This window comes from Selaginella moellendorffii, unplaced genomic scaffold, assembly GCF_000143415.4.
Source record: "Selaginella moellendorffii unplaced genomic scaffold, v1.0 SELMOscaffold_55, whole genome shotgun sequence".
Classification (NCBI taxonomy): Eukaryota; Viridiplantae; Streptophyta; class Lycopodiopsida; order Selaginellales; family Selaginellaceae; genus Selaginella; species Selaginella moellendorffii.
This window is the reverse complement of record NW_003314316.1, coordinates 802310-815398: the sequence shown is the minus strand read 5'-3', so window position 1 is coordinate 815398 and position 13089 is coordinate 802310.

The following is a 13089-nucleotide window of genomic DNA, read 5'->3' as shown; positions in this document are numbered from 1 at the left end:
AGCATAATGCTATGAAATATCACCTTTCCCACTTATCATTACATATACTTCAACTTTATTTTTTGTGGAAGATGATTTTATTGTTAGAAGTTGATATTAATATTACTCGTATTCAAAAACAATAGTGAGGACATGGTCATGATGTTCATTGCTAAGTGTATGATAACACACTGGCACTATTGGCATTTCTCGGATTGGTATCCTCTATTTTGTAGTTGGAGATTTTGGTGTCAACAACATCTTATTGATAGAAAGTTATGACATAGAGACTCTTCTGGGAAACAATGAGTTATATAAATAATGAGGGGTCTTTATGTAAATAAGTTAGTGACCCTTTATCCTTTTTTCAAAAGTACTATCAAGGGGTTCACTTAGCACTAACTCATCCAATATTTATTTTCTAAACTCGTTTTTATAATAAAAGGTCCCTTGTTATCCTTTCTGTATTAATTGATATAGATTTAAGTTTATTTTCTATTGCTTGGCCTGCTACCACATGTTGCCATCTACAATTCTGTTATGCAACAAAGGTAGTCTTCATTTTCTATAACAATTGTTGTACACATGCATGTGTATGGATGAAATCTAGTTATGTATATGGGTGATTTTGAGCTTTCATTCTAATTGTTTTAGTGGTGTTGAGTCAAGTTTTTGACTTTATCTTTGATATAAATTAGTTGTAGCATAATCATGCCAAGTGTGGCTTTATAGCTTTTCCCCTTTATTTCATATGGGTATCAAAATATACTTATTATTTAATCCTTTTGAATATTCTCTATTCATTACCATAAAATTAGACTGTTGATTCTCTTTATTAATCTTAGCCCAATCTAATTGAGAAACTAGGGCACTAAATAAAGAAATCCTAAGTTATTATTAAGTCAAACATATTTGATACAATGGTGAGAAATTCATATTATCAACTTGCACTTGCTAGTGTTAGGAACCCTCACAAAATTGAGTTTAGTCCTTTAATATCTCTATATGATAACTTACTGTGTTTGCCACCTTCACTATTATATCCCATATGCTATTTATTGTAAATGTCTAGATTTGCTAGTGAAGTATATCTATAGAATGTAGAGAGTGTTTTAAATAGTATGGTGTTATTCCTGTTTCCTAATTCATGATCTAATGCTATTCAATGTTTAGTAAATTTTCAAATTTTTTCTTAAAAATTAACTCTTGAGACTGGGGTGAAAGCCTAAAGAAAGCTTTAATATAGAGGGGGCAAGAGGGATTCTAAGTGTATAATAAGGATAATAGTAAAAAATATAACCAATAATCTAATATATTATTTTACTTCCTACTGGGCTATATCACTTTTATGTTCAACTTGTGTCTAAGCCAAAGCTCTATACTACTCTAGTTAGTGGGGTGTCCACCTCCTCGCATTAGCCACCAATATGCCAAAATTATGCCATACTTCATCTAATACTATTTTGCTTGTAAAAGTTGAATATAAGGAGTTTATGCTCATAAATGATTTGAGTGTGTATTATACCCTTGTTTTGTAATGTAATATGCTTGGAGTTTAAATCCAAATTCATATACACTACATTATCCTTTTTCCATTCTTTTTATTTTTGTTTCATTTTGTCTTTTGTTTCTATCACTTTGTATTTTTTGTCTTCTACTTTCATCACTTTTGTCTTCTCATTACTTCCTATTATGTTTCCTTCTTGACATTTTATTCCTTCTTTAAGTCCCTTAAACAACTCTTATGTTGTAACAGTTGACTAGCTCAAAAAGGAGTATATTAATCTTTTTGAATTTGATATATCATTTGGGGTTAAGATTGCAACATATTATCCTAGAAATGTTAGAGAAATGTGCTATCTAAAAGTTTTGAAGTCCTTGTGCATGTGAACTTCATTTTATGATTAAGCTAGATAGGAGCATTTAATTATATATTGTTCCATTAAATGACATGACAATCCGAGACATATACCCACTTCCTCATTCTATTGATTTTCTATATCATTTAGGACATAGTTATTAGTCTACCAAGTTTTATCTTGTTTTCCAACACTAGCCAATATTGATGGCTGAGGAGGGTGTTCCTAAAACTACTTTTTATACATCATTTGGTTTGAATAAGTTCTTAGTGATATTGTTCAGTTTAAATAATAATCCAACCATTTTTTTGTTAATGATAGACTAAGTTATTTGTGATATGAAAGAGGTGACTACTAGATGAAGTCTTGATCTATTTGGAGGTGATATAGGAGGAATACATTCATAATGTTTGCAAAGTGTTGGGTTGGTTATGGAAAGTTTTCTTTAAGGTTAAGCAAATTAGAAATATGATCAATAAAATAACCAAAATATTGCACTTTGCCAAGGATGCATTGCATATTATTCACATATTTTGGAGTAGGGAATTTAAAAAAAGCTAATTTATCAACATTAATTAGTAAATCTTTATGAGAAATGTAATACCTAAAATAAGTCATGTCTTTAGATCCAAACATGCAATTTAATGTACTACACTATTGTGAACATTTGAAGTTGATAATATTGTCTTTTCATTTGGTTTAAAAATTGCAAGCAAACATTGATCACTTCTTTAGTTTTTGTATATCCTGATTATATTTGACTTTTCATTTTGCACATGGATGCTTTTTTAAGTCATATATTGATGCCTCTTATGCCCACTTAGAATAGAAGAGTAAAGAAAGTATGGAATAATTTTAAAAGGCCCTTTTAGCTAAAAATGATCTTCCGGATCAATCCTCACAAAGTAAAAAGGATCATTCTCAATACAATATTAAAAATATAAAATGTTGAAATACCAAATCATCATTAAGTGATGCAAAATTCTCAAATTATTTATAAGCTCATGAAATTTGAAAATACTATTCAAGAATACTTAACCCAAAATATCTTAAAATCTTTAAGGGATGCACTCTTGTTTATGAGCCCTTTCTATTTATATATGAACCTTTATAGATCTTCTTTTGATTTATTACTTTTCTAGGGGTTTGGGCCTTCTCTTTAGGATAGAGGTGGGGCACTTATACTGAGTTGTTAAACCATGGTATTTCCCCTTGAAGTCCTAAACTTAAAAATGCACCTAAAGCTTGGGATTCAAAGGGTCCTATAAATAAGTTTTATTGTATTATGGGATGTTAAAAATGTAGAGGCTTGGTATGTTTGGTTACTTTTGATTGTGAGGAGTGTAACTGAATTTTAAGTCAAATGTAACTTAAAGAGGGGGATTGAGAGAGAGTTTAGGAATCTGTGAAGAGATGGCTAACACCCTATTGCTCATATAATGAATAGCTAAACTTAAGTAAGACCAAGTAGAAGTTAGTATAATAACTATAAACTTTGGCAAAGGAACTGCTAAAGTAGAGGTGGTTGGATAGACTAAATAAGCTAGTAAATTCGAAAAGGAAAATTTGTGGCTTACACCATTATAAAGCCTTGAGATTTAAGACTCAACATTTTGAGCTTCACCAACTTTATCAAGAGAAAGTAAATATAGCTACACACCTTGTGAATTCTAAATATCAAGTATAGCTACTATTGACAGCACAAAATATTTGTCCAAAAATCCACTCATATTGGAATAATAAATTCATTAGGAATTTAAGAAGAGAGTAAAAAAGGGAAAGGAACTTAAGATAGCTATAGAACTTTATAAGCAATAAACAACTTCAAAGTTATATATTTGAAACTTCAAAGCCCACTAAATAATACAACAAACCAAATTCTTCTACTTCAATAATGAAATAAGTGTAACATAATCACTTTCTAGTAGTGTTATACAAGTACGCATGAAGTTTCTTGAACTATTGCTAGACACTCCTTTTCTATTATAGAGTAGTTCATCTTTATTGGATATACACAATAGGATGGCTTGGGATATAAGAATAAGTATATTAGTTGAAGTTAGACACTTGTTTATATACAAAGATGGATGGACCAAATTCAATCTTAAATAAATGGTCCATACTATAATTATAATATTACATATGTGTGTGTGTATATTTGTTTATTTATTTATTTATAGACCTTATTATAAGCTCATGAATCTGGACTTCCTATCCCAATATTATTTAAACCTCAAGTATTCTAAAACCCTTGATTAGGAATGGGGGTGTATTTTTGTTCATAGGCTCTTTCCCTTTATATTTAAACCTTTCTAAATCATATTTCAAGTTGTTCTTTTTGGTTGCTTATAATTACTTAAATATGAGACACAAATCTCTAAGCCCCAAAATAGAGTCGAAAAAGGGCCATATAATAGTGGCCGAAGCAAAATCTAAATGAGTATAACACATTTAGACTAAAAGCTCCAATTTGGATAGTCGAGAGTAGAAGTGGAACCCTCAATGAAGTGCTTAAGAAACAAGCATAAAACAAGTAGTAAGTGAGTCTCTAGAAAAAGGACACAAAAGGACCAATATATGACATGTGGAAGTGTCGAGATGGAGTCTAAAAAAGAGTCCCAGATGAACCCGAGACAAAGTCCAAGATGGAGCCTGATATAGACTCGAGATGGAGTCCCAAATGGAGTTCAACATGGACTCGAGATGGACTTGAGTCCGAGGTGGAGCTCAAGATGGATCTGAGATGGACCTAAGATAGAGTCCGAGATGGATCCGAGATGGAGTCCGAGATAGAGTCTGAAATGGGTTCGAAATGGAGTCCAAGATGGAGTTCAAGGTCAAGTTTGAGATGGACCTAAGATAAAATCCAAAGTTAAGGCCAAAAAAGAGACCAAGACCGAAACCGAAACCGAAACCAAGATTGAGACCAAGACCGAAATTGAGTCCAAGTCCAAAAGTGAAAGCCCAAAGCATTCATCTCCTAGACCCTAGGGGGTTTAATGAGCTCCAAAAGTATAGTAGGGGGAGGATTCCAGTAGTGCCAGTTTAGCCAGGAAAGGCCAATATCACTAAGGAAGGCTATACCCATGTATTGGGTGATGATATAACCATTGAGGAGTCCAAGGCTAGAGTGAATACAAATAGACAAGCAGGGTAGTTTGATGAAATGTTCAAAAGTCGGCTTTAGCTCCCACAAAAAATTGAATGGTTAATACTCTCAATCTAAGTGTGGGTGACATATTTACTTGGATACTCAATGTGGTTTATTGAAACCTTGTTCTAACCACATGGCTAGGGCACCCAAAGGAGAAGGTGGGGAAAGTACCCACGAGGCTCATGTAGGGCCACAGTGTTTTGAAATGTTATCCCAAGGTCCTAGTGTGGACAAGAAGACAAGAAGTCCTCTTGTATAGATACCAAGGATACAGTCGTGTGATGAGGAAGTCCTATATGTCACTAGGACTTAATGGTCATGCTAGGGCTTTGGGGCTAGACCCAATAGCAGTGTTAGCAAGCATTGCCAAGGATAGAGAGGGATTTGGTAGGGACTAAAGAAAGGATATTGGGGAAGGGTATTCCCCCATGTTTCCGGCCATCTTAAGGATGTTAAAGTGTGGTTATAGGACTTTGGATATCCTTTCTTAACTACTACGATGGCAAGAGGTTGGTATTGTTGGACTCGTTATCAGTTCCCACTTGAGCTAGTTAAGAAATTAGTTAATGACCATGCACTTAAATTGGATAAACATAAGGTAGGAACTCTATATGTTTTTTGTTGAGCATACTTAGCCTGGTTTGAGAAACTCGTGTCATTAGCTTGCACTTGCTAGTATCAAGAACCCCTGTGATATTGAGATTGGTCCCTCAATATTTGGTAAATGATAGCTTACCGTGTTTACCAAACACCCTCCCTATCATGCCCTTTGTGTTAATCTCATTTCGGTCCTAAATGCTATTTATAGAAAGTGTCTAGATTTGCTCATTTGGCATATCTATGGAATGTAGAAATTGTCTTGAACATGATAGTGTTCGTCCTATGTCCAAATTCACAATCTAGGGATATTCCATATTTAATAAGTTTCGAGCTTGTCCCAAAGACTAACTCCTGATACTACGGGAGGCTTAGGGTGAAAGCCCAAAGTGTGTGTTCCTCAAGGGGGGGGGGGGTGGCTATGGGGGGTTCCAAATGTATAGTAGGGATAATGGGTAAGTTAGGCATGGCCAACCAACTTGAGGTATAATCTAGCTTCTGCTTGTGTGTCTGTCCTTGTTCTGCATTCGGCTTAGGTCTAAGCCTAAGTTCCACACCATACTAGTTGATGGAGTACCCATATCCTCGTGTTAGGCCACCGGTATGCTGAATAGTGCCAAACTCTGTTTGGCTTCGTTTTGCGTGCTATCCCTAGCATTGGGATGTTGGATGCTCTAGGATTGTTCCATGTCATTTCGTGCTCCTATCTCTTAGCTTTTTGGGCTGTACACTCGAGAGTCATTCCATGCTCTAGTGCTATTGCTCATTGGCTCCATGCTTGGGAGTTTGGCACTATTCTTTTGTTCAGTGGCCCAAGGCCCTAAAACTTGGGTTCCACACCATTGTCCTTTGGACATGTGGCATGTGACATGTGGTATATGGAGGGTTTAGGTTCCACTTCGTGGTTATTATATGGTAAATCACCATAGGATAAAGGGTAAAAACCACATGCGCTATATTTGGTCTCAGAGCATGAGTCTCGGCGAGTACTATCCAATAAGATTGGGCAATTAGTTTCGTTGCATACACAGAGATGAAAACAATGATCTGAGTGGGTACATGTTTGGGTGCAAAGGCTTTGCAATGGTCCCTTAGGTACGGATTTGGTTACCTTTTTGTCTATGCCATATGAGCTTGCTCTTAGGCTCATAAGAGGGATTGAGTTGTTCTATTTGCATGGTTTGCGTTTGGGCTCATGAGTAAGGTGCATTAACAACTTAAGGTTACATTTTGAGTTGGTAGGATTAATCTTAGCCTATCAATGGTTTCATGAGTTGTTCCATATACCGTGGGTGAAAGTGAACATTCCCTAGGTTTGCTATGAGTGGCAAATAGGCTGGTCCATAGCTATTTAGCCCGGCACTAATAGATCCTTCCTAGGTATGATTACAAGTGGATTAATCAAGACTATAATGATTAGTCTATTGGTTCATGTAGTCATTGCTATGCTCTCTCATAAACTTTTCTTAAATTAAACTGAAGGCAGTGCAAAAACAAGCTTGAGGTTTGGTCAAAGATAAAACCGAAAAGGGAGTCGTCAAAGAGGAAAGATCAAACACGTAAATCATTTTCTCTTTTTGGAGAAATAATTTGTAACAAGGTGTTAACTGATTACTCGTGTTCATAGTATGCAATCAAGAGTTTCTACCTTGATGCATGTTGATTATGGTGGTCTTACAAGTAGTGAGTTGTGGAATGGATAGCAGTGAAATGCTATACAATTTTTGTCTATGCTCACTATTGGAAGATTTGGGTTGCAATGCTCAATTCTTTTCCAAGGAACCTTGCTATTTCTCCTTGAGTAACTTAGTGTTGGATTAATTTTGAGTTTGGTCGAAAAGAGAATGGCATAAGCTTATTCATGTTGTGAACAAAAGTTGGTGTTGGGTGTCGTAAATCTCTATTGGTGGAGTGTGGTATTTATGTTACATTTTGTCGAATCGAGTTGGCACTTAATACTTACGTAAACTTTTGAAGTAATAATATGAGCTTGCTCATGGTGTTGCTTGATTAATGATCAAATCATTGTGATTTTATATTATATCCATGTGATAGTGAGCAATGTGTTTACGAAGTTACTTGGTTAAACAATGATCAACCCCAAAGTGGTTGATGGAGAAGCTTAAGTTGGTTTCTTATTTCTTGGAAGTTTGCCCATTGAAGTGTTGGAAAAGGTTATAACATTCACTTGCTATGGCTTGTCAGTTTATCCGTTAACATTTGGATTAGATTGTTGAATGGAGAAGGTGTGTAGTTGAGGTATTGACATCACTAACACTTGTATTAGTGGAAGTGGCATTGTTATTTCGTATGATGAGGAATTTTCATTAGAGTTTGATTTTCCATGTCATTTTTCTTGTTAATGTTTTGGCTTCACATTGGATCTTATGTAGCGTACATGGTTTTTACCCTTTATCCTATGGTGATTTACCATAGGATAACACCAAGAAGCAGAACCTAAACCCTCTTTATGCCATGTGACACACACCACGTGTCATATGCCACGTGTCCAAAGGATAGTGACATGGAACCCAAGGTTCAGGGCCTTAGGCCACTGAATGAAGGAACGGTGCCAAGCTCCCAAACATAGAGCCAAGGAGCATTAGCACTGGAGCACGGAATGACTCCCGAGCATATAGCCCAAGGAGCGAAGGGACAGGAGCCCGGAGCGACTTGGAATAGTCCTAGAGTCACCAGCATCCCAAAGCCAGGACCAACACGCAAAACGGAGCCAAACAGAGTCTAGCGCTATTTCGGCATACCAGTGGCCTAACGCAAGGACATGGGTACTCCACCATCTAGCATGGAATGGAACTTGGGGTTAGACCCAAGCTAGACGCAAAACAAGGACAGGCACGCAAACAAAAGCTAAACTATGCCTCAGGTTGGTCGCTCCACCCCCCCCCTCTTTGAGGAACACACGATTTGGGCTTTCACCCCAAGCTTCCCTTAGTATCAGGAGTTAGTCTTTGGGATAAGCTCGAAACTTACTAAATATGGAATGGCATTAAATTATGAATTTGGACATGGAATGAACACCATTGTGTTCAGGCCGATCTCTACATTTTGTAGATATGCCAAATGAGCAAATCTAGGCACTTTCCATAAATAGCATTTGGGACCGAAATGAGACTAACACAAAGGACATGATAGCAAGGGTGTTGTAAGCAACCAAAGGGAACGACTCGAGAGACGATCCATGGGGTTCAAATATAGAGGGAAAGGGCCCATGAACAAGAGTGCACCCCCTTTTCCAAACGGTTAAGGGTCTTGGGATAGTTGGAGTTAAGCGTCCTTGGGTTTGAATAGTACTGGGCTGGGTGACCTCCCGGGAAGTCCAAACTCAGGAGCTTACATTTGGTATCAGAGCGGTCTCGGGTCCGACTCTGTTGGTTGGCTAAGGGAATCACACCACATGTTGATTGACATCTGGCTGGTCCAGTTTGCTCCCGCTGGGCTCGACCCGAGGGGTAGGGTGTCAAGAGAGCGAGGCTCTCGGGAGAGCTGCGGCTCTCAGCTTCCGTTCACGAGGGAGAGCTGCGGCTCTCAGCTTCCGTTCACGAGGGCATGAACTTGCAGGGAAGCGTGGTGGATTGTAAGCAACCAAAGGGAACGACTCGAGAGACGATCCATGGGGTTCAAATATAGAGGGAAAGGGCCCATGAACAAGAGTGCACCCCCTTTTCCAAACGGTTAAGGGTCTTGGGATAGTTGGAGTTAAGCGTCCTTGGGTTTGAATAGTACTGGGCTGGGTGACCTCCCGGGAAGTCCAAACTCAGGAGCTTACAGGTGTTTGGCAGACACGGTAAGCTATCATCCAACGATATTGAGGGACCAAGCTCAATATCACGGGGGTTCTTGATACTAGCAAGTGCAAGCCAATGACAGGAGTTTCTCAAACCAGGCTGAGTATGCTCAGCAAGAAACACATAGGAGTTCCTACCTTATGTTTATCCGATTTAAGTGCACAGTCATTGATTAGTTTCTCAACTAGCTCAAGTGGGAATTGATAATGGGTCCAACAATACTGACCTTCTACCATCGTGGCAGTAAGGAAAGAATATCCAAAAGGACTAGCCAATAGGTAACTTTCGATACCCGAAGTCACATTTGCAACACTCTCCCCCCCTAGGGAATATTGACATCCTCGTCGATGCATACTCGAGTCTAGAATACCACCAAGGAAACAACTCTAGAAAAAGTTCACGGTATTCACACTATGTGAGAAATGCATTAACTTAAATGAGTTAGGGTAACCTCTTTGTCTAACGCAGATGTGCTACCAGCTCAGACACGTTCTAGCCATCGCCGACAAGAAAATGGCTAAGGGAGTTAGCCACCCTTGCTACTCTGGGTGTCACTCAGTTTATAAAAGTGTGATATGCCCTTACCCGGAGGAACATAGAGAGAGAAGCCAGAGGCCCCAACCCTCCTGAGCAAAGAAACCAAACCTATTAGTAAGGTTTAGATAGATTATTGTAAACAGGCAATTAAAGTTGTTTATATGGTCATGCCCTTTCACGGAATAAGGAACATGGACAGAGAGGCGGGTTATGTGACCAGTCGACAGTAGCTACCCCATGACTAGAGATTTCACCATGCACACGAAATGCCGAAGTTAGTCTACCTATACTGGCCTAAACTCAAAGATCAATGGATGGACAATATCAAAGTCATAAACAATGATATCTTAGAGACTTAATTATTATGAATATATCTTAGATTAGAACACAAAAGTATTCCAAGTAAGTTATCATCCGATAAACCAGTATTATAGTAGATAGGAACCACTAAGATCATCATAATTGATAAACACAGGATTCCCCATCCAACAAAATTCAATAGCAAGTATATCATCAAGTAAACTCAATGAGAAAACTTAACCATTGAAGATTGTAGATAGAATGCCAAACAATTTATAAATAACTCGAAGAACACAAAGTATTATTGATTGACAAGAAAAATGCTCGCGAATGGATCACCCGAAGGAATAACATTCCAATCTATCAGAATAAACTTAAGCAACAATCAACAGAATAAAATGAATGCGATAAAACCAACAAACATTCATTCATGCCAATTATCGCATTAGCCAATCCGGATAGATCCTAGCCAATAACACCAAGGAACTCAAGTTGCTTAATCAAGTGTTAGTAACATCCTACTGATGTCTCAAACCCAAAAAACCAATCCAAAGCAAACCACAAAGAACATATGGTATTGTGAAAAGCCAAAATCCATCAAATAGCATAACTAACTATCATAAAAGATCATCAATCATCCTATCAATGAAGAGATGCATAATTATCATTGAATAAAGAATCCACCATCCCATAGAACAACGAATCATTTGATATCAATAACAATCAAGCAAAACCTTTTTAACAAGGATAATTAACTATCCTAGATGATAATCAATCATCACCAATGATTGTTAGATGCAAGAGCCAACTTTAACATCGAAGCTAATAAGCCAAATTGCCTCCCCAACAACTTTTAATAAATGGAACAATGAATATAAAACTCAAAGAACCAAAAACTCGAAGAAGTTTATAGCCAAGCTGTGCCTAACAATGATCACAAGTCTTGCATGAACTAATTTCAATACTAAAGAAGAAATCATGGCACAATCCATAATATCCTCCTTAACACATCCATAAACTAAACTTCATAATGCAAAGCTAATGAAAAGCACATCTACATCAATCCAAAAGCTAAGCAGAATAGAGGTATGTTTAGCAAGTGATCACCAAACGATCCTCCATGAATCCATCTATAGCAAGACATAACTCATTTCATAACAAGCACAAGAAGAATCATCAATGATTGATACATCCCAACTCAAATCCAATAAGGATTCAAATATTCCAATATCAATCACTAACTCTTCTTCTCGTAAGGCTAGTATAGTTCACGACTAAATCACTTTTCAAGGAAAAGCTCGAAACTCAACCTTGACTAAGCAATTGCGTCTAGAACACAACTAACTCAACTTGCCACGTAGTTCATTTGAACGTTAATACAGTTGCTAATTAGCAAATGCACGAATGTTAACAATATAAAGCTACAACCAAATCATCAACACTATCTTTATCAAGACTAATGAAACTCAATATCAATCTTACAGAAAGACATTTCATTTCACTCGAGTCTCAACATTAATAATATTAACAGCAAGGCATCACTTCAATGTCATCAACACCATAACAAAGTTAGAAGAAAGCACAAGTGAATCACCACCCAAAACTCTTTAGCAACCCAAGCTAACCAAAGTCAAAGATACCTTATTCAGTATCTGAGACTAAACCTTCAACAATACTCAACTATAGATAACACGTCATTAATGAGTGATTCACCACATCCAAAACTCAATGTAATCCAATATTACGAGCTAAACGCAACCAAATGATATCAACAAAGGTAGAATCGTCATGCCAACATAGAAAACCTATGTAAAACTAACAACATGATCCTTCGCAACACCATTTGGTAAAGTAAACCTATCACTGCTAAATGAGTGAAGCAAGTGTCAACAGTTTTCGACAAAGCCTACAAGCAATCTCTAGTTACAAAACAACTAACAATCACTCTTCAACTTGCCTTCTCAAGACCCAAACACTAAGCTCATGTTATTGAGTCATATACTTGGCCAACATGAATGTAATATCCCAAATTAAGATAAAGGTTCATGGACAAGCATAAACTAAATGACCACTCGAATCCAACTCAACCGCAGTAAGCTCACTAATGCATTTAGCTAACAGTTCTAAGCATGCCTTGAAGAGGTTAGCTATACATGATCAACACTTAGTCAAAACTAAAGTGAAAACCATGAGATGGATTTATATTGGTACACAACCTTCTCATAAACAAAGCTATAGTACGAGTACCAACATCTCAACCTTAAACAACTAAGTTGGACATCACTATCCTTAGCTAAGGCACAAGGCTACCAAAACCAAGTCAAGATCAATGAGAGCTCACTATTCTCATAGAGTTTTAATGAAATGCAAAGTGCAACCTGCCACCAAGCAGAACGCTATAAAAGAAAGGCACAAGGATCACTTTTCTTAGAAAAGTGCAATGGCCACTTTTCTATACCAACTCCAAACTCTATCCAACTCAATTGCTTTAGCCCCAAAAATCAACATCCCTTTTAGGCTACATCATACAAATTACATACTAAGGTCTAAGCTAACCAAAGTCAACTCCAACCTTTTCACTAGTTTGTATTGGCTTACGAAAACAAAATGGTTTTTGAGCAAAGTAATCAACAGATTAGCCATTGGAAAAGCCTAAGAAAATTTGTGGGGAAAATTTTCCATCCTAGAGAAAGAATGACTCTCAGTTCAAGATTGCAAACTTTCAAGACTCAACCAACTTCCTCCTACAAACAACTTCACATAGGTTCACTTTAACACAAATTTTCATGATCCAACAATATGCTTAAGTATTGACATCTTTGCCCATATATCCAACATCCAACACTGACATCCGCAA